Source organism: Lasioglossum baleicum, chromosome 13 (assembly GCF_051020765.1).
Source record: "Lasioglossum baleicum chromosome 13, iyLasBale1, whole genome shotgun sequence".
NCBI lineage: Eukaryota > Metazoa > Arthropoda > Insecta > Hymenoptera > Halictidae > Lasioglossum > Lasioglossum baleicum.
In genome coordinates, this window is record NC_134941.1 from 4,530,311 (window position 1) to 4,552,469 (window position 22,159).

Consider the following 22,159-nt stretch of genomic DNA (forward strand, 5'->3'; position numbering starts at 1 on the left):
TTTCATAATACTTCACTGTCTCATGCATCGGACGTGATTCACATATGATTTTCTTTACAAATATAATGATTAGACTACGGATTTTATGCATTTATGATAAAAATGGGTATGTTTAATGTAAGACAGTAAATATATTTGAAAAATATACTGTTATATTATTTTCAACCTATTAAACGTACTCGGCAAGAAATTAAACATTTGTTTCACCCCAGCTTGTTGCAATTCAGGTAAACAGTTCGTATTTTCCATAAAGATCCGCAAATCAATAGTACTATACAGATTTTATACGTTTATAACAAAAAATAATAGATGAGATTTAAGACAGTAGAAGAATTGGGAGAATTTAAAAACCTCTATATTTTATTTGTTTACGATTATATTAAAGGCCGATATGGGAAATTTGATTTGACTTCTGTTTCATTTTGCATAAAAATTTGCAGTCTAGTAATAGTATGCACAACTTTAATCGATGCTGCAAAAGATTTCAAGTACCCGAGCCTACATTTAAGAAACATTTCAAAATCATTATTTACATATCATTTGCAGCAACTATAATGTACAAAGGTATGCTAAAATAATATATTAAATATGAAACAAAAAAAACTTAACATAAAATATTTTGATCGTAAAATTTAGGGGCGTTGAGTGAAATATTTTAGTTTTCATCTTATTTTTAATGTGTGCTAACATTAATTTCCACGTTATTGCTCCATGATGATAAAATCAATGAACTTGTACGAAAATGATTCAAACAAAACCCGTAGATACGTTCCTAGAATGGTTTAAATAAAATGCTATTATTTAATATTATTTTAAAAATATAACCAATATAGAATATTTAGAAATTAGCTGTTTGCAATAACTAAACTCCGGATTCTATGCATTTATAACAAAACTTAGTAGTTGAAACATAAAACGAAATATTGAATTGAAAATGTGAATTTAAAAATATTACAACGTTTTTGTCACCTTTGTAAAATTTGAATTCAACTCCTGTTTCTTGCAATCGATGCACAAAATTCTCATTTTGCATAAAGATGCATTATCTAATAATATTTTAACTGCGCGAGCTTGAGCATTAATACGCTCATGATAGCATCTCGTATCGATTGCGCTCTGCACTCTCGATTTTCACGAGGACATAGAGTGTACCTTAGACCTATGGCGATTTGTCAGTCGACCAGCGATACCGTCGTCCGTGTTCGATGAAAGCGGTATAATCCGACTACGATAAGCGAGTTATCGTCCGTCCAGCCGCCGTCGAGTTTGACTTTATCGAGTCCCGTTCGGGAATTCTCGTGTCCGTCGCGTGGCGTCGCGGTTTAATTCGTAATGAAGCTCTTCGAGATTCTCGATCTCGCAAATTCGCAAGCCGGAATAAGAGTTCACGTTCCATCTAAATAGCCAATGCCAAACTCATTTTAAGTCCTGTCATATCGTTTGAATATCGTCTTTAACACTAAGTTTACGAGACTCGTCAAAGCTTCTAATATTTGTAACTTACAATATTGAGATCGTAAAGATGCATCCATAAGAAATTATTCAACAAATTTATTTCCTCGGATACATACTGATTAACAAATGCCCTAAAATTTAAATGGATTCTTGCTAATTAGATAAATTAATGCAAAATAATCACTTTCAGTGCTCCGTAAAACTAGTGTTAATGCATTCAACGTTGCACTTACGTTTTACTACATTTTAGTGAATTCGTAAAACTAGCGTTAATGCATTCGACGTTGCACTTACGTTTTACTACATTGTAGTGTTCTTCCTAAATACTTATACTGCAATCATTTATGTTGGGATGTGGATCTTGGGTGCAGTTGTGTAACTATTGTAGTAACAAATCACAAAATGTACGGTTTCTAATATTTAATATAATCGCGGGACGGAATTACGGAATAAGAACGGCAACTGCGACTGCGCATTATACCTAGACCTAGACTACAAGACTACAAGGCGTTCAGGTTCAGTCTTCAGTCCCCGCGTAAAACGTTTTAGGCGCCATTTACACAAAACAAAGACTAGTACTTTGAATGCGCGTGAGCAGAGCGCATAAATGAACAACAATTTATATTAAACCATATATCTACAACACAATTTACTCTTCTCATCAACAAAGATTTAATGTTACATTCTAATTAGATAACTGTTCTACTATATCCTAACCTAACAGGCGTATTCCACTGATTCGTTCGGATAAATTAATGTTCCAGTACATCGTGAATTGAACGAGTAAATGTGATGCAAATTATGTCATATTTCATGTCATTTTAATAAAAGAATATCACGAATATGTTACTAAAAGTTCCATTAAAAAGTAGTTCAAAACAGACATTTTACTTTCCATACCAGCGACAAAAGAGATCAAGGCGTAAATATATAAATGATATAAATAACATTGCGGATACGAAGTACGAAGCTTCCACATAAATCAACACTTACTATACATATTTACCATAATTTAATCCTCGGAGTGGCAGTCATTATATCCATCCAAATCCCATACAAACATTTTTTACACACTTTCCTAACCTACGTGTTTGAGGTTAATGGTGATCTTCAATAAAAGTAGTTAACGATTCGGACTGGCTACGAATCCATAGACTCAATAAAGTTGTAAGTATATACATACATAGACAGAGGATCTCTATGTAAAACAAAAGTTTTCTACTAAATCGGAGATAGTCTAACAATGTTTACAAACTCTTCTGTCTTTCCAGTATTTTACCAATTCAATTTCATGCCAAATATATAAATTTGAAATTTGTGTTCCAATTGAATTGGACACATTATGAGAATTCACAGCATGATTTCCCAAGAATTCTAACCACCGTGATATCTAAGATATTGATGAGGCTGTACCAACAGATGGAACTTCTAATTCAAGTTAAGTAACTCGTTCTCGTTATTAAAACTCATATCCAACTTTTCAACAGTCGCGAGAGAAGTTTTATAACGAATTCCGAAGTACAATCGAAATCTGCAATTTAAAGTTAACAGGAAATTTGTATTCCGCTGCTCTTTATCAGATACAAGTCTGATTGATATAAATTACCTCTCCTGCCCTTGTGAAACTACGGAATGGTGAACTCTGCCCGGAAATATGCTAGCTAAATTTATGGAATTCATAGAATATTTAATTTCTTTCGTTTAATTGCCTACAATTATATCAAACAAAATACTTGATGTCTTTGGACCATTATTAAACAATAATAACGGAAATGCATTAGTTGGCCACCAAGTCTTTGTTTCACTAAAGAGATCGTGTTCTGTTAAAAGATCAACGTTATAAATAAATAGAGTATTTAATAATAATATTTTAATACTACAATAAAGAAGGATAATATTGTGTATGTTAATATATAACATTATTGAAAGATAATATCGTATTTTATAGAATTTAATTTAACCGTTTGCGCTATATAATCTCAAGTCAGATTCCACACAGACGAAGTTATTAATTTTTTTAAAAACGAAATGAAATTCTATTTGATTGATGGAAAATTAAATAACGATTTTCGAATACTAATTTCAATAGACATGCAAGTTATGTGTTCGTTCCACGAGCTGCTGTAGGGGTTGAAATTAGGGGTGGGCGGGTACCCGGAAATTCGGGTCGAGTCATCAAAACCCGACCCGAGGCTCGGGTACCCGAAATGTTCGGGTACCTGTCCACTCCTAGTTGAAATATCCGCAATTTGTAATACGATGCGATGAAATAATTTGAAACGACCGGTATAAGAATCGAACAGAATCTATCGTTTATATGTCAGTCATGAAGTGGTCGGCCGCGATCGTTAGCGCTGCTGGCCATTTAAAACAAATTCACACAGCGGCTTTCCATTCTCTTTTTCATCTGGCCGGGCCGTTGTTGGCCTGATCTGTTTCGCAGTCAGCGAATTTCGCGCGTGCTCGTGTTGGAACATCCGCTGGTCGGACACCAGCATCAATAAAACTAGCTCAGCGACGTTTCTGATCCGGTAAACAACCGGTTCTAGTATTCTTTGCCTGTTCCAGTGACAGCGTTGAAAACAGCACCGGGCTAGAATTCTCATTCTCGCTCGGTTACTCACCCGAAAACAAATATATATATTTCTAACAATATTTTTCGATTATTTAATTCGCTGCGACAATTATATTCATAAGTAGACTGTGGGTCTTCATAAAATATAAACTTTCTGCGTCTGTTGCAAGAAACATAACAATTCATTAATTGCTTTTGTAGTTTTAATAAATTGAAGATATTCATATCAGCAAAAATTATCATGATACAAGATCAGTTTCATAAGTAGCATGATACATTAATAGTTGATCTTCGCAGCAATTATTTACATCGTGTTCATTTTATGAGAATTGATACTTTTCTTTCAGATGATTTTCACGAAATTTTTATATCCTGCACAATTTAACTACGAATTTATTTTGCTTACAGAGATCTCGCTTTGAAAAGCTTTACACATTACTTCATGGACCTAAAAATTATGGAAATGAGAGTCTACGTGATATTTTCGCAAAAATTATTAAAGAGAAAACATAGAAATGTTGCAGATGTAATGGCAGATTAAAATGTTGGAAATCCGAAAAGAATTAAAAGCTCGCTGAACGGTGCAATTCTACAAAAGCACCGTGACAGTAACTTCAAAATAAACTGGAATAAATTCTCTTATTAGCAAACAGACCATGAATATGATATACGTTTAACAAAAGCTACGGATCAACTCCTGGCAGAAAATGTTCAGGCAATCCTTCAGAACTGGATTAAAAGTCCACGAAATTCGTGCTGGCTCGTCGTCGGTGGATTGGAGAAAATAAATCATGGCGTAAAACTGTCCTCCCGATCTGCCGTCGCCAGGGATACCCGAGATATCACAGGCGGTTCCCGATTGCTAAACACGCCGGTTCGACGAGTTGTGCTCGTATCTGGCCCCGTAGTTCACGTAATTTTACGATACAACGATTCGCAGTTTGCGCTCACACGGGTCCTGACTGACCTGACGTTTGAGCGACGTATATACAGAGGGTGAGTATGTAGCATGAAGGTTTTTTCGGGACGGGAGAGGCACACGGCACGCGGCATCGTAAACGGGGAATTTATTTCCGCGAGAATATTTCCGGTGTTCGTAAATACGCGGAGAGAGAGGGCTGACTCACAGCCGTCGCGATCGCGCGCGAATTTCAGCTCAGGCAAGTTTACAACGATCGCTCGTTCTAAGCAGCTGTGCCGCGGGACTCATTGAAATCCACGGATTTTCGGAAGTTGCGCCTCGCAAATTGTCCCGCCGCCATTGCCACCGGTGACACTTCTCTCTCTCGCTCCCTCTTGCTCTTTCTCTCCCTATCACCCTTTCGTCCTCTTTCTTTCTCTCTTTACCCCACCCGCGACAACCCTCGCGCCCTAATATTCGTCACCAGCCTGCGGATCTTTATACATCAATGGTATTCATAAATTTTTAGAATACGGCGCGCCATGAAAAGACAGTAGAGCCCATATCCGAACTAATAGGGAGACTAAAGTGCTCGGTTAATTGAATATTCGGTTAACAATCACTCTTTTGACATTAAATTTAATTTATTTAAATTAAAATCAAGAATCCTTAAGCAAGGACCTTGGAAATGACTTTAAGGTACGGTCTACCACTTGTGACTTTTTTAGCAGTTTCATTCTAGCATCAAGCTATAATATATAGTATTTCCTTCTTCTAGACCCCAGCATCCAACTCTCACTAAACTACCTCCCCCTCTGTCGATCGCGTTAACCCACTTCGGCTTTTTGTTTATAATTCGCAGAACAGACGGCTGGGATGGTGAAAGTTTCCTCAGCGACAAACGGCGGCGTCGACTTCATTGAGAGGATTTTAATGAACTCTTCGTGGTGAACGACTTCGCTCGTTGAACTAGGTCGGGCAATGGACAAAGAGAATAGTTTTAACGAGCGGAACGAAGACACTAGATAACGATTCGATCACTGACTTTTGCGTTCCGGTTGCAGGTTTTGGGTTCGATAATGGTATGCGTTAACTGGGAACGGATATTTATCCAGGTGCCGATGTTATGATAGGAAATTACACCAATCACGATTAGTACCATTTAATCATTAAAGATTCCGACGTAAGTTTTGCCTGCGATGAATTTCTAACATATTTATATTTACAAAATTAATTTAACACGCTCGATATCAGCGCTTGATTCAGTGACAATTGTCATGATGAATAAAATTACTGGATGCAATGTATACCTACTTTTCTAAAACATGAATAACGTATAACTTTTCTGAAATAGTATTATAAGTTCCTTGAATATCGTTCTATGTGTATTTTACTGTAGTTTTAAATCATGTTAAACGTAACATTAATTTAATTTTCTTTACACGAAATGTAACGGCTGGCAGCAAACGTGTTAAACAAATTTTACAATTAAAAATAGATCAGCATTCCTCAGAAAATATTTTTTGGCATAACTTAACATGATTGTTAGAGAGGTTGGAATTGATACAAACAGTTGTAAATAATGCATTAGGTAAGACATTAGGAAGATTGAAAAACGTGAAGATATTTTATAAAAGAAAAAACAGAAATGAATCATTCGAAACGTAGTTGTCCTATTCTATATTTCTTGCTGTTGATCATTATTGACTCGTTCTACTTACAGTGACTGTTGGTCATGGTTCGATATGGCACACTTTTATGCTGATACTATTATGGTCTACTTACAAATTGTAGTTACTTCGAGTGCAATATGAAGGTTCACAAATATTCATACAACTCAACAGAAGTATTCAAATTCTTGTACCTGTACAGATTCTTGTACATTCGTTCACAACGAGTAAAAAGACTTACTCAAGTACACTATTTGCGACTTGTTTTAGGAATGCGGTCAGGAAATACAACTAAATACTACTGTTATTTGACGTGTGCAAGTTACGTGACTCTGCAATCTGCTTCGTAAATGTTCCAAATGAACATTCTTTTTAAAACACCTACCAGTGCAAACAAATTTGATTTCACAGATCCGATTTATTTTAGCAGAAGGAACCGCGCTGTACGCGTGCAGCAGCACGTGTCCTCACTCATTTTGCGAAGGTGGACTGGGTAGTCATAACGCTTCCGGTGGAAGGTACACACCATAATTCCTGTTTCCCCCCCCGCTTCGCCTATTATTCAGTTATTTCACACTCGCACGCAAGTGCTCCGACTGTGAAAAAAAAGAGAGCTCCCGTTTCCTCCTCCGAGCAGATCAAACCACCCACAATGGTAAATGCGATGCCGGTAATAGTGTACTCGTACCACTTCTGGGTGCCACGATCACTACCGATGGGTAGGAAGCATCGTTTTTTCAAGACGCTCGCGATAAGGGCAATCGGAATTAATTTTATCAAGAGCGAACAAACGTTTTAATGATTCGTTTTTTTGCCCCGCATAACTAGAAACCCATTAACAGCGCTCGCAACCGCTGGGGGCCAATCGAAGAGCGCCTCGTTTTTCAACTCCCTTCGGAAAGCCCTTTGCAATGCTCGCTGGCTCGAATCCACTCAATCTTCTCATTGCATTCATACTTATTCACTTTTCTATTTTACTGCGGTGCATTGTGCGTTTAACAAAAACCACGTAATAGTGTGTTCCTGTGAACGTGATAGTATAAAGGGTGGTTAAGAAAAATTACGAATGGCGTTCTGTAAGTTTCCGCTGGATAGCGTTAGCGTGAACATATACAGGGTGTATATCGGCTGGAAGTATAGTAATTTTGTTGGTGCTCGCGATGCAATGTTAGCAATTATCGTAATAATCAGAATTGTTGGAAACAATTAGATATAATAGTGAGGAAAAAGGTGATTAGTGAAACAAAAACAAACCATATCAATCAGTAACACATGGAATTTCTAGTGGAGCTATGGAAATTTCGCCGACGGTACAGAAAAAGAGGTTATCACCAGAAATCGATTAATTAAATGACGATCTTGGTGAACGGATAGCGAACGCGTTAATGATCGTGTAAATTCATATTCGCCATAACCGCGTATATAAGTACTCGGCAATCTACTAATCACTCAATGAACAAGCAATAACCGCTTGCAGCTCGCTGCGGCGTGGATTCCCACACTAAAAATCTCGTTAAAAGGAGCCACGGGGAAAGTGCGCAATGGGAGGTAAGGTGAGGCGGGGCGAGGCGTGGCGAGGGAGGTGAGGCAAGGCGAGGCGCTCGCGAACGCCGCTTCCTGCCCCCGTTCAAAAGAAATAAAGTAACACGGGGGGAACCGCGGTCGAAAGAAGTAATTAAACCTTGGCTCGTGTTCCCGTGTTCGCCCCTCTTTCATCTCTTTCAGTTGAAATTCATTGGTGGTCGTCGAGGGAGAAGTTTCCGTTTAAAAACGCACGACAGTTTTTCCGGGGTCCCGGTGAAGAGGATTCGAAGGAGGCGAGAGGACATCAAAGAGAACGCTAGAACAACCGGACTCTGCCGACGCTAGTGGTGGTGGTGGTCGGCTCTCAGAAACCGCATCGTGGAATTTTTCAACTTTTCTCGTCGGACCTGTCGTGGCCAGAAAACGACAGAAAACGGTGGCTAGGGGGAGGGAGGGAGAGGGGAGAGAAGAAACTTTTGCAACGCAAAAAGAAAGGCGATCAGAAAAAGGAAAACAGAAAGTGGAAAGAAAAAATAGTCCGGGGCGTCATTCGCGAGAAAGCGAACGAGAGGAGAGAAGCTTGCCGCTGATCCTTCCAGGCGTGAATCGTGGTTGGTTCGAACTTTTAATTACCTGGTACTTAAGAAACGGTCTACGAAGAACGAGCAAGGAGGGGAGGGGATAAAAAACGAGAAGTGCCCCGGCGAAAGAAACCGAAAAATAAAAAGGAAGAGGAGTGGGGGCGGGAAGACCGAACGAAATGGTCTGCGGAACGTGTGCAAGACCAACCGGGAAAACAGGTTCGCGTTTGTGAGGGGGGGGGGAACAGACTTAAGCAACCACTCGAAACTGCTTCCCAACAGGAACGAAAATCATTCGAGTATCCTTCCCAGCAGCGAGTCGGAGGGCGCTCTGTCAGAGCCCGCAACTTCCACGGAGCCCCGGCTTTTTTTCAATTAATTAAACCCGGAACATTCGGAACGACCGGTTGATTCATGGCGATTTATAAATTAGTCGCGAACCGGTTATTGGAATTGGTTTCGCAGGGGAAATGTTTTTCTTGTTCGTAATCGTTCCATGTGATATTACAAAAGTTCGATAACGAAGGAGGGGCTTCGATCGGATCGGCTTTCAAATATTTAGAACAAAGTTGCAGGTAATTTATTTTCTATGTATGTACTGTGATACATAATCTAGCGGTTGAAACGTAACTCTGATTTCATTTACTGTGATCAAATTTGGTTAGGTTAATTTATCGCGATGTCCTTGTACATGCGTACAATTAGGACAAGTTCGTTGCATACTTTTTAAACGTACTATTAGCTATATAATTTTTGGGAATTATAGCCGTTTTTTGGAAGAAGATAGCTGAAGTCATAATAGCTGTCCTTTCTATGTATACCTATAGCTCAAGTTAGAGAGAATATTTTTATCAAGATAAAAATTGTCTTGGCAATTGCAAAAATGTATTTTTTTTCTCAATCATCGAAATGATGTAACAATATCCTGAAATTCTAACCTATTCATTTGCGTTATAAATGCATAAAACCCGCAGTACGATTGAAAAAGATTGAAACTTTTATATACACTTGATACATGATTTAAAAAGTATATCAAAGATTGAATAAATCTACAAAAATGATAAATGAAACTAATGCACTTCATTATACAATGATAAAATATTCTATAGTATTAATCGTATTACATACATATAATAAACAAAAAAGTAAATATGAAATACCAGAAGATAATCGAGGAAAACTTCGGTGGATTTTTATGATTACAGCACGATATTTTGGAGGAAAATCTCGGTGCGGAATTATTATTTCCGGTATCAGAACAATATATGCATTTCCGGCAGATAAAACTCGCGATACGCGAGCAGACGCAAAGCTGGCAACTGATTTTTCGTCGACCCTTCCCAACACAACTGCGCTGTATTTCTCAACGGATCGAGGTCGGTGTATATTTAATTGAAAAACATGTAATTCGTAATTTCCCCTGGGAGAGGTTCGACTCGTCTTCTTGATCGTTAAGCTCCGCAGCGGGGAAATTCGTGGGACAATTTTGATATTGCGTCGAGCGTTTCTACTCTTCGTTTTTTCATCACGACTGTAAGTCCACTGATCCGTGTAGATTCAAATACTTATTCCCGGAAGCGGATAGACGGAGACGAATGCGGCAAACATCGTTTTGATCGATGTAGAATTTCCGTGGAACGTAGAATACAAACAAGAATTCTTTCAATTAAAAATTTCGATTCTTTCAGCTGAAAGCTTTGCTTGTATTTTATCGATTGAACCAAAAGAGTTAAATGAAATTTCAAGCACTGTTTTCATTGAATAACATATTGGAGTGTAAATTAAGTTATTGCATTTCTTGTTACCGAATGGAAAATCTAAAACCTTTTCTGAACAATCATGCAGTTTCTATCAATTTTAACTATTCTGTTCTATCTACAAGAATTGTAAATTCTTCGTGATGAAATTATCAGTTTTAGAATTGGTAAATTACAGTTTTTAACGCAAGGACGATGTAATTTTTACTAATTTTAATGACCGATTATATTTTGACCTAAAATACGTATGCAATGAACAATGAAAGTATTAAAGAGTAATTTGTATTTAAACGTTAAACAAATCACGAATAATTATTAATATGAAAAATTAAACAACAATATGAGGTTAAATAAATTTCGAGCTGTATGAATATTTAATAAACATTCTTTCTCCGCGTTCCTTTGTTGGAGAAAGCAGTGACGGATTCTTTAGTCCCTCGGAAATCGACGCTATAATTTTCCCTTACGTTTCGATGCATTCAAATGAGAATGTTGAAAATGCGTTCGCACACGTAAAACGCATTCCATAGTTGCTTTGATCGAGGGAAAAGGTTTTGCATTCTGTATTAAACGCAGGGTTCGATAAAAGTGGAACAGTATTTCGCCAACATTTCCTTCCGACATAAATAGCGTATCCCGTTCGCGTAAAAAACCTAACGAATAATCCATGCTTTGAACTCTTTTCGTTTTTTGGAAAAAACTGGGGAGGGGAGAAAGACCTTTGGCAAATAAAATAGTTGGAACGGATGGCTCTGTCGATTCGGTGGCATTCCGAAAGGACTGCACACATGCCCCTCTTTTTCGAAAGCTTTCCACCATGAAGTTTGAAGTCTCGCGTAATTTTCAAAGCTTTCGCCGAGTCAGCCGTGCAGTAAGATTGTGACAAACGCATCGATTGAGTTAGTAGTGTTTACAATTTCGCGACAGTGACAAATTATACACGATAAAGTAATCCGTCCATAACATCGATCACTTTCAAAAACTTGTTGTGGACACTATTTTTCTTTCTTTGCATCTTGTATAAATTACAGATTTCGTGTGAATTATTTCTTTCGCGATTACCATAGTTGGAACTATGTACTTTGATGTCAATTATGTTCTATATGAGAAAAAACATTTATATTTATTGCATACCTACATTTACTTTAATGAATCAATATTGACAACAGAAAGATATAATTGTATTTCGATTAAAAAAAAAATAATTCTCATCACACTTTTACTGGAAGTATTTGGTGTTCGTAAATTACAAATGCCGTAGACAATGCTAATGAACGATTTAAAAATGACTGAAACTGTGGATAAACACAAAAAATCCGTACTGTTAAAAACATTTTTTATAGAATAAAATGTTGCACGTTTCCGCGGCTTTTTTTTTGGTCGTACTATAAAAATGGTTGAAGAAACACAAAAACTGTTGTCATGGTAATTTGGCCAGATCGCGAATTGTTAAACTAGTTGTCTGTGTCCATACATGGTATCTGTTTTGCTACAATATTGTATCGAACAAGCCGCAAACGTTTTCTACCGCTGCGAGAGCTTTCAACGTTTCAATATTATCAATTACTCGCGACGCTATCAGTTCTATTCCCTTCTATCGCAGTGACAACATCGCGGTAAACGGCCCAGCACCTCGCATCTCGGAAATAAGAGACGTAAACAATTTGCGGGTAAAATGTGGCGTGCCTCCGCTCGTGAACACACGGGGGAATATCGAGTCGTTTATTTCCCCGTACTGTGAATCATCTAGGCTAAGATAATACCTCAGCGACCACGAATAACAATTTATCTGAAACGTTCTTTCGGGATCACGAAAATGGAAGAGGCGTCTAGTCTAGCCCGCGATTACCGTGCTCGATACTCGAGAAGTCCCCCATTGTCATTTATCAAGATCTGTTCAGAATAAGGCAGTGAAAAGCCCGACTAAAATATATCAATTGTTCATTTTCGCGTTTAATTAAAAAGGCTACAAGGCGGTCAAACAATTTCCTCATTTAAAAATAAATAATTTGATTTAGGTTTCTTAAGCAAAATAAAAATTGTTTGTAGTAATTGCAAGATACAGTGGACATGCACTTTCCTTTATAATTTGATGGAATTGAAAATAATATAATACAACAGTATTTGTAAATTCTTTAAATATTTTTGTGTTGCATTTTATTTATTCATTTTTGTCAAAAATGCATAAAATGTGCAGTATATTATGTAGTACTAATATTCGCGTTCCTTCTTTTATAGAAATTAAGTTTTTAAACTGGAAAATTTGCCATAAAATATTCTTTGTAACGCGTCCTCTTTTGATGCCACATAAGCATAAAAAATACAATTTTGGTTGTTGAAGCAGAGAGATTTCAAATTACATATTTTGGTGATAACACTTTGTATATAGAAATTTTGAGATACTTCATTATTTATTTAAAAATAGTTTGATGCGAGCGTGTGTATTTTGGAAAGTATTTCCAGTATTTTCATTGCATAAATAATTTTAGCAATATAACAATTTTTAAGAGGTATTTTTGAAACATGATAATATATTCGATATCTGATAAACATTCCTTTTTACGAGTTACTATTTTCACTGGAAGGACTAGTAAACCAATAGAGTTTTAGGAATACGTTCTAATTTGTTGTCAAAGTTATGAAAATATATGTTCTAAATAGATTGATTTATCAATTTCTGATGAAAGTGTTACTATAATTCCAACAAACGTAAAATAAAAGTCTGGTGATATTCTGATGAGGATAGTACAATTTAAAAAAGATTTCTCAACATATATCGAAATTGTTTCGAAAGAGTTTGCATTTGAGACATACAAATATATGCAGCAATAAATAAATATGTTATAGTATTGACTAAAATGTTACTGATTATTAAACTGCGGATCTTTATGCAAAATAAATTCCTTAATAGTTTTAATAAACTGAAAACAACGTACCGATATATCACCCAGCCAATTTCTGCAGAACTGCATAAAAATCTGCAGTCTACTGATCATTGTAAAAAATGTTGAGTATTAAGACGAGTTAAAAGCATGTGGAGAACTGTAATGAAAAATAATTATCAAAGATTAACTCTCGCAAGGTGAGGTCTAATAACATATATAAATAGTAAGGCGGGGTCTCTTAGACCCCGACAAATAAATTTCATAAATAGCCTCATATTTACTAAATTTGGGATAAAGAATAACACAGGATAAAAAGTAAACAAACAGATTTAATTTTATTCATATAAAAATTCTTTTTGACCGCACATTACCTTGCGAAGGTTAACTGCGAACTAAAATTCTACAGGAACCTACGAGACGAAAAGGTGTGTTTGTAACACACACACAATGAGAAGTAAAAGTCACTAAAGCTTCATGTAACACAGTTTGGCAAACGAAATTTGACTACCAGGTCATTGAGAGCTAACTCTGTGTCTTGTGTTTATCCGTTTCACAAGGAATAATGAAACACTCCCAATTCGAGCTACTAATTGTAAGCCACGTGTTGACACGTCATTGTCTGTTTTCATTTTCCCACAGTCTAGGAGTCACTAACCTTGCTAACCAACAGTAAATAAGCAACTCGAACATCTTCCGAGAAATACTACTCATATCATCCCCGAAGATGCACTCATTAATATCAACATACATTTGTTTTAATCGATTTACTATTGAACTTTCATCAGTATTTGAATTTTAAATGTTTTTCTTCGCGTTTCATTGATTCTTCAATTTCGATTTCATATATACTTTGTGGAATGTGCTTAATTAAAAATCCTGGTATTCCAATAATACCGTTGCTTGTCCAAAGGGAATTTACTATGCCACATTGAGATTATCATAATCGGGAAGCTGTCATGCTGACAAGACCCAAAAATTATTAACTTAACATGAATACGCGTATACGTAAATTCGCCTTAAAATATCACATTTCATTCCATTTGTTCACTTTTGCAGCTTCCGCATAAAAAACCAATCAAACATTTCATGTCGTATTAAACTAACAATTCCATCAGTTCCAATTCATCAGAGCTCTATAAACTCTACAAGTTTGAACAATTACAAGTTCACCCTTCACTTGGAAATCTCGATAAATAACAAAATCGTACACATCAAAATTCAAATCACCAACACGTACTATGAATCCTTATCCATGACAATAAGAGCAACACAAGTGTCCCAAATTTCAAACGATCATGTAATGAAAACGATAATAACGTACCATTTGAGTAACGAATCAAATCAATTCCATTTCGTAAATTCTCAACGAAAAATCTATAAAATCTCGATCATGGATCACAAAATCCTACACGTCAAATTTCAAGCCGTCAGCACGTAGCGTCTCTATCAACCCTTATCAATGACAACAAGAATAATCTTCCCAAATGTCAAATCAAAGACAACAATCATACTGATAAAAATGGAGTAACGCGCCTTTAAACTAACGAAGCTATGAAATCTCAACAAAAAGTGGATTAAAAAAAATGTATAAAACCGCTGTTTATTAAATCATCCTTCACTCTAAAACCAAAATTAACCACAAAATCATACACATAAAAATTCAAGCTATCACTAGGTAGCATAGTCTCTATCAACCCCCATAGAAGACAACAAGAATAACACAAGTTTCCTAAATTTGATCATATGATGAGACCGATAATTTTGTTAAAAATAGACGTAGTTGCGTATGCATAAACAAACCCATCAGTTCCAATTCACCAAATCTCAAAAAAATCTACGAAACAACTCGTTAAACCATCCTCCACTCATGGATTTCAATGATGACAACAAGGGTGACGCAAATATTCCAAATTTCGAATGATCATAGAGACGATAACATTGTTGATAATGTGCATGGTAACGTACCCGAGTTCACAATAATTCCTGAAAAAACCGGAAGCCGGGGCGCTGTTTCGTTCGACTTCACCTGTTCACCACTCAACTACCATGAATCGTGAATGTGCGTAGGATACTAAACACGGACCACGGAAGCATGTATCGAAGAGATGGAGCAACAATTCCCGGGAGCACATTAGAACCACAAAACATCCGCGGGAACACGGCACACGGACGTACAGGATCGAAAGGATCGAGGGACGTTCCGGCACGTTCGTTCTCGACGGCGGCCGGTGGCGAACTACCCTTCGTAACGCGCGCGCCACCGTCTAAAGTGCGCCGCCGGCTCCGTCGCTCTGTCGGAGGAAGGGAAGATCCGACGGTATCTTTTTGTCGCGGGCTTTCTTCGAGGTAAACGCGCGTGAAATCGTGATCGCGTATGGTTCATTGGGCTCGGGGTGTTCGTGGCTCGTTAGCGGTGCCGAGATCGATCATATATCGTAATTAACATGTCCGCAGTCCTTTGGGCGGTATCCCTCGATGCTAGGGGAACTTTATTAGCTCCACGCGCGCAGGCAATTCGAAATACTTTTTCTAGAGTGCTCCGAAGAATTCTGGAAATTTCTAACAAGCTATGCTGAAGCAGAGTTGTGCAGAATTACAATTGAATTACACCAGGAATTTTAATTACGAAGTAATTGAATTACAAATATGTTTTTGTCTATCGATCGTATGTATTGGTAAATCTTTAAATGTTTTCAGCGCTACGGTTCGATCCTTTATAACAATCAAAGCACTTTTGCTAATTTATTCAAAAATCATCAACGTTTCGATCCCAAGTTTGGATCTTTTTCAAGATTAGTAATTTGACATTGCGCCTGCAAAATAAATGTGTTATGAAAATGTTGAAAAACAGAATTTATTTGGAATCCAGACTCTGGATCGTCAAAATACGGCAAGGGTTTGAGAAAAATCAATATCTCCTTGGAAACGATTTCTTTTGTTTCAATCGATCAACCTTGATCGAGTACATTGTTTTCGCACGAGTCACACTCGTCATGAAGATTTTAAACAAAATCTAAGAAATATGAATGTTATGCCTTTCTTTTTAAATGAAATAAAGTTTGATGAAGATAAATGTAGCCATACAAAAAATACAAATTTTCTTTTCTCTTCTGCGATATTTTTGGGGATAAAGTTTTAATCGCTGTAACTGTAAAGAAAATGATACGGCAAGGGGTTAAGATCGCTGTTGCGACGACAACACCGAAGGTCAAGCGTACGTCACCGTTCCTCCAGCGGATTAAGCGATATACCTGAAAAGGTCGTTATTGCAGGCAAAAAAAAAAAATGCGAATCGGCTCCAAACTATCCGATTATAATTTTACAATCACCACCGACCACTTCAACTTCGACAACACGTGCGATAGACCCGCCGAAGTGACGAGCGGACATACACTCATAAATTACGTCCTTGACGACCGAAGATAATACGAAAAGGAATTTCCTTGACAGTTTCCCACTCCTCAACCTAAACCGGTGTTTTCCCCATACACCGGCGTCCAATTAACAAACGCTACATTTCCCCACCTAAATCCACCCTTAACCATTCACGAAAAACCGAGGTGACATTCGCAGTACTATTTTGATCGTGATAGGAATAAGTTCTCGTTCGCTGTTACGCTCTCGGAAAGTGTGTCGTGCAGTGTTTCATAATTGTGTAGAACTGTGTCCGTGGATCTGAAAGAGGAGCAGAAGATTCTGAAAAATTTGTAAGTACTTTACATTAGCATTTTATAATGTATGATTAATATTCTTATTTACTATAACTAGACAGCGGATCTTTATGCAAAGTAAAAATTTTTCACCTGAATGGCAACAAATCGGAGTGACGTAGAAATTTATTTTTTCTCTTAATATGTTCGATAGTATTCATATATAATAATATGTTCATATTATTGAAAATAATATGAGAGTATTTTGGAATTCGTCCAATGTTTTCAATGTTTTAAATTACACGTATTCGTGTTTGTCATAAATGCATAAAATCCGCTGTCTAACTATAACAATGGATATGAGGTATTCCTTCACTTGTTTTGTAATTTCAAATTTATTACTTAATTAGTTTTTATGCACGCTATACATAGATACGATCATACTATATGTATGACATTTATTTTTATTCGTGTCTTAAAAGAAAGAACGTATCTATCTCCCGACTATGAAAAAGGTTGTAATTGAATTTTTTAAAACGTGTTTTAGACATTTATTATGTGACTACAAATTTTGTCCATCTATAAAATGTTGTATTACAAAACAGCACAGTATTAGAAAACAAGATTATAATAACGATCAATTTTTTAAAATACTGTGCATAACAAGAAGAATACCTGCTCTCATTAATAAGTGTAAATTAATTACTATCAAAGTAGTACGAGCTCAGTATAATTAAAAATTGAATAAAATGTAGCTATATGTTTGTATTATTTCCAATCTCACAGAATGATTAACAGATTAATATATTACATATCTTATATCGATAGAAATTCTGTTACTATTTATAATTTTCAATTTCATTCTACTATAGTTCCCAAGTAATTTAAAATACTTGTGCCACTTTCATAAACTTATTGCTATCCTGAGCTCGTACTGTAGTGACAGTAACTACTTTAATACACTTCTTCATGAGTTTAAATAATCATCTTTTTTATTATACATCATATTATACGTCGAGTAACTCCGTCGATGAAACCTACTTTAGAGAACGATGTTTCTGCAATTTCTGAAACGGCAACTTTTTCATTACTGCGAGCGTAATTAAACTTTCGCCATTCAGAAACGGAGAATGTATATCACGACTGAAGAAGTGCATCATACAACGTTGATAAGGTTACAGAAATTCCTCTGGAACTGATAGAACAAGCCACTGCAAGTTTAATTCAAGCACACGTGTAATAACGATTACAATGATCATATACCGTCTAGGAAGCATTCGTACATAGTTCTACGACCAACTGAGGCATTCCTGCATTGCAGAATTAACTGCAGTTGAATTGTCCCCGCTGCTAATAATTTCCGGTGTTCTTTGTCACGTATTTCATGCTTTGCTATGAGTTACGCCGTTCTTGGGCCATCGGCATTGTACAGATTCTCGTTGTTAAATTGTTAGCGAATGTTAGAAATAGCCAATTATTAATTACTGATCCGCTGCACGTTGCACGCTGTCTCTCGTTGTCTACAAGTTCAAAGGATCACCAAACTAATTTCGAGTACTGTGTTTAACGACCTGTGTAATTCGACCTGCAATAATTCCACTGTACATGATTTTTTTCGTTTTATGGATATGCAATTTATATAATACCTAAAACCTCATAAAAATTGCTGTACCATTAATCAAAATATTGTTTACATTATTAAATCTAATCTAATCAATTACTACAAATTTAAGAATTGTATGAGGTATTGTATCAATTTCATATTCATACAATGAAAAAAAATTGATATAGAATGGAGTAATTGTAGGTCGGATGAAATGTTTCATTTTCGAGTTAAAATAGCTCCAAGTGCAAAGGATTAGATGTTTAATAATTGATTAGACACCAAAATATTTATTAATCTATTTATTAATTCAATATTGTGAATACACAGCAATTTTTAGTGGTGACTCTCCGAGTCACCCCTCGACTGATAAGGGTTAATATTATTTCGGAACGAAATTGAACAGTTTCAGTGGATCCAGAAAGTATTTGAACACTCCGTTCTCGAGAAATTTTCGATATTTGAACAATATATGTACGTTGACTCAGTTTATTGCTTTCACTTTTGCCATCCACCATTCAGTTTTATCCATTGTTGCATGAATAAATAAATATTGAAAATGTTGCAAATTGAAACATTTGTAGATACATTGAGAAATATTTCTCATGATTGAAACAACAGTAGATTTAATTAATAGCTTGGGCACGATGAGGATCTAACCCCAGAATCAATAGTAATAAAAAGATTTCAGAACAAATTATTTTTTTGTTTAATAAATATTTAACATTTACTATATTTAATAAAAATTCATCTTCTCTTTGCAATATTTCTTATTAATTGTTTATCGATATATATGTAACTTTGTGTACGTGATCTATGGACCAAAATAGGGGATACGTGTTTTTGGAATTTCTCTGCTTTTGACATTTGACAGTAATTATTAAATCTATAATATGAATTTCGTAAACATTAATTAGACAAATCATTTTTTCTGAAATCTTTTTATCATATGACTACATTCCTCGGTCGAAAACACAATCATTAAAAAAAATACGTGTCACATGTTTTTCAACAAACTATATCGTGTATAAATTTCGTTAAAATCGGCGTGTTGCACTTGGATAATGTTTCTTGCTAGATCTAACCTAATGCTACCTAGACTATCCAGTAAAAATAATCGAGCAGGCCCCGAACATACATGTATGTAACTGTAGCTCGAGAAAAAACTTCGCAGTAAACGACTCTAAAATGTACACATGCTTCACGCGAACACTCTACATAATTTTATACGATCCTTCGAATGTACGGACATTACTGTGCGTTATGCATGTCCATAATAACTTTACGTTACGCGATGTTCCCTTATATGGCATTCGGTTTGAGAGACGTTCAATAAACATCGACGAGAGAAGGAACAACGACGGAATTTATGCTGGTGCCTAAAAGCATTTCGCATTTCATTCCGACGTACAGATGCAGCCTGCTACACGAGCACGCGATACACAAGCGAGCGCGGACGACTGCTCCCGGAAACGCTGTATATAATTGTGTTATAATAGCTATCGCAGGTGTCGGCTCGTTAAATTGTTAATATATCGTTGCGCGAGACTCGCGGAAATTTCACCAATTAATGCTGTACCATCGCCCCGGAATTACCTTCGATGTGACACTTTCATTTTCATGAGTGCCGGAAACGACGTTCAACAACTTGGCGCCATAACGGAACCGAGCATCTCGCGAATTAATCAATTAAGCCAATGCGATCGATGCCTCGCTTTGCGTTCGGATGAACTGATGACTCTCGACATAGGTGATTCCAGCGATACACGACGGTACCTTCCGGGATATGTAACGTTAACATATTATACCAGTGCTTGCTTAACTTTGCTAAATCTGTTACGCTTAAACTGTTAACTATTTTGCTTCGAAGAACGTGTGCTGAACAAAACTTGTGTGCTGAATTATTTTTAAGTTAGCATTATTTTTGAGCTTTTTTCATAGTACACCGTGCGGTCTTGTCAATTTTATTTAATGATAAATCAGACAAAAAATTAAACAGGAAAATCGAAAATAACCGATTTTCAATTCTTTTGAACTATGTGCCCTCACTTTGAGAAATCTGAAAAAATTGTATATTAACAACCATAACGAGATGCTAAAACTATAAAATTGTAAAAGTATTTCATAACTTCTACAAGAAACAGGCGTTTCAATTTTTTTTGTATTGTTTAAAATTGAAAAATTACGGAAAAACCGGATTTTCTTTATCACCCCATTCTTTGAATGGAATTTATTTAGTAAGCTGTCGAGTGGCCTATTTCAAATTCAATTAGGTTTAGGGGCTTAATCGAAATTAATTAATCTTAATTAAATTTTCTAAATTTTAGGTTTTAAAACGGTTCAGTTATGTGAACTCTGCTGGTCTGCCAAAACTAGTTCATATAAACGGAGTTGTACTGTATTTCTATTTCACTTCGGTATTATTTCGAAATTGACTGTGCTCGTGTCAACAGAACTGTGTTTTTGTATTGATTTCCTTTGGTTAAAAAAAAACCGAATGGGTTTTGGATTCATTGTGTAGTCGCTGCAAGTAAGCTCAACAGAGAAAGGTGTAATCTTTGATACGAGTAATTGTTCAAAATTAATATTTCTGTGGGTCAATGTATTTTATACATAGGAAAGAAAACGAAAATTAAATGAATCGGTTTGGGGATGTTTTCATGAAATCTGGTATCAAGTGCAATGACTAATTCATTCGATCAGTGAAAAAGTGTATTCAGTTAAAAATAACAGGAGAGCTCAATTCATTTTTGTTGAATTATTCATTTCACGGAGTTCTACTCGTATGCACACGTTCCAATGCATTAAATTTGCAATCTAGTTATCAGCCTCAGCAATTTCAAGTAATAAATGTGTCTAGAATAAACAGATTATATGGTATAGGCAATCTGATTTTGTCAACCTGTTGCACATTTTTATTACGGCTCATCGGCTAAGAATTTTTATCATTTTAATCACATTTTATGACTACATATCCTGTTCTTTACATCTAAACTTTGCTGATTCATATTACTGCGTTTTGTACATGTCTACTACATGCACATTCGCAACAATGCGAGAGATAATATTTGATTTAATTATTTCAGTGTTTAAACAAAAATTATCTTCTTAACGCTGTAAACTAATTACACTGGTACAGCTGTGTTTAGGTTACAAATTAATGAGTACACGAAATAACGGAGATTATAGTAATAAGTCTTCTACACGGTCAATATTATTACAATCTCTCAACCGCCAGACGCAAACGTCTAATGATAATTAATTGCCGAGAAATGTTGAGAATAATTAATCGCTCGGAAGTAATTAATTGTACGGGATGATAAAATAAACATGATCGAGCAGTGATTTATCATCTGCGCGCCGGCCGAGAAAATCCCAGATAAGCTCAACGAAAATTCATTTTTCCTTTGCTTGTGAAGTGAACTACACAGATGTGTGTACATACATTTTGCTGAAAAATAAGCTTGCGAAAAGTGTTTATCATTCATTTTTCTTAATTAATTAGAAAAGACACTCATTTTTCTTATCCAAATACTCTCGTGTTATCACAGAGAAATT

The 22,159-nt window shown here is 36.1% G+C and overlaps 1 protein-coding gene across 2 annotated transcripts in view; it reads right to left on the minus strand.

The window, feature by feature from the left end:
- LOC143215264 (uncharacterized) overlaps nucleotides 1-15,604 on the minus strand; it is a 309,905-nt gene extending 294,301 nt beyond the window's left edge. The window contains exon 1 of one of the 2 annotated variants that reach the window (XM_076437245.1): nucleotides 15,314-15,604. The gene's annotated coding sequence lies outside the window, so the exon portion shown is untranslated. Of the gene's footprint in view, nucleotides 1-1,152; nucleotides 15,279-15,313 lie in introns of those variants that run through there. The other variant, XM_076437246.1, reaches the window with a different exon arrangement.
- Nucleotides 15,605-22,159: the final 6,555 nt, after the last annotated feature.